Consider the following 1,792-nt stretch of genomic DNA (forward strand, 5'->3'; position numbering starts at 1 on the left):
CCCACGGGCTGACGGCCCCTCAGGGCGTTAGGAATCCCGGTCCAAGCCGCCCACCACCCAGTTTCGCCCCCGGCGGGGCTGGAGGCGCCTTGCTGGGCCTGGAGTGGGATGGGATGGGGGTAACTGAGTCAGGGAGGCGGGGATTTCCACCTGGCGGCCGTGCACCTGTTGGGAGGAGACAGCTCCGGTTCACGGGGCAAGGCAGGCGACGATGGGCAATGGGCCTGTGACCCCAGGTCCCCGACGCCAGCGAGCCGGATGATGGGAGGGATGCCCCTAGAGTCAGAGGCCAGTGACCCGAAGTGGGCCTATTGGTTTTGCTCTAAATTCTCTCCATTGCTGTTCTATGACTTCGACAATTAAAAAAATAAGTCTAAAATGAAACCACCTGTGTAGAGAAAATAACCTGGAATAAGTTGCACAGAGGCCATGGGGAGGCCTGGTCACGGCGCCACTGATTTAGTGCCAGGCCCTCACCTCCTTCCCTCTACAAAGATCGATGGTTTTGTAGCCAGAGGGTCATGCAGTGAGGACTGAACACCTGCTTCCTAAGGTGTCTCGGGGTGTCCCTGGCCCTCCCCTGGACCCTCCCACTCCTCTGGGCAGAGCTGGGACTGCAGATTTGGGAAGACCAGGCCTTCCTCCCTGCAAGGCAGGGCCAAGGACAGCATGAGGACCCACCTGCAGGGACCCCTCTCCCCCGACCCTGTCCCAGAGGGGACTCGGAGCTCCCCACCCGTTTCAGCTCATTCAGGACTCCATGCTGCAACCAGTGTTGCAGGTTGGTGGCCTCACAACCACCCTCCCAATATCATGAGCCTTCTATAGATGAAGAAATGAAGTGGGCATGCAGCAGCCAAGTCCCCACACCAGGTACCTGGACTTGAGACCACATGAGTGGTCCACCAGCCAGGGGTGTGGGGTTTCCTTTATGGCACCCTGCATCAAGACGGAGGCCCGGGAAGGGAGGATGCTACCGAGCAGTAGAGCTGGTGGTAGTCAAGGTTGTCTGTACCTGCAGCCCCGCAAGACGCCTTGGGGCTAGAGGGCCCTTCCACGGCCGCTTCAAGGGTTTAGCAGCATTTCTAGGCACCACACCCTGGCGGCCCTGGGGCACGCTGGAAAGGGAGTTCAAGAGGAAAGAGAGAGTGTTTGCATTGTGCTGTGTCCTCACTGCCCCCACCCGACCCCCCAACCCGTCGCACTGTGGCTCCTGCCAGGCCAAGTAGACCAGGGGAGGGTTTTTGGTCACCAGCCCAGGAGACTCCGGCACACCCGTGGGAATGAAGGAGGTGCCTGACCCCAGGCTGTTGCAATGGGAACCCTCCCAGGGGTCACAGCTATGACCACAGGCTGAGGGACGCTGACCCCACAGCCATGCTTGGACTCGGTGGCACCCCCATCCTGCCACCACCCATAGGAAGCCTAAGTGCCTCATCTTGCTCTGAGAGGTGGGATAAGGTGGTGGAGGCTGGGGTGGCCTCAAAGATCGGCCCTAACCCACCTACCCCAAGCCTGCCAAGCCCTCCTCGAGGCTTGGTGCTGTCACCACCGAGCCAGGATGGCTCCCTAGAATTCACCTGTGCACGGCTGTTCCCTGGGCTCCCAGAAGCACTCTCCCTTCCCGCCAGCCTCCCACCCAAGGGCTTCTCACACCCTCCAAACTTTCAGTATTTGGTCCTCACAGAATTCCACAGGGGCCGTCTGTGTGGCTGGGTAACTCAATACACCCAGCAGGCTTCTCTTTTTTTTTTTTTTTTTTTTTTTGAGACGGAGTCTCGCTCTGTCGCCC

Source organism: Mandrillus leucophaeus, unplaced genomic scaffold, assembly GCF_000951045.1.
Source record: "Mandrillus leucophaeus isolate KB7577 unplaced genomic scaffold, Mleu.le_1.0 Scaffold158, whole genome shotgun sequence".
Lineage (NCBI taxonomy): Eukaryota > Metazoa > Chordata > Mammalia > Primates > Cercopithecidae > Mandrillus > Mandrillus leucophaeus.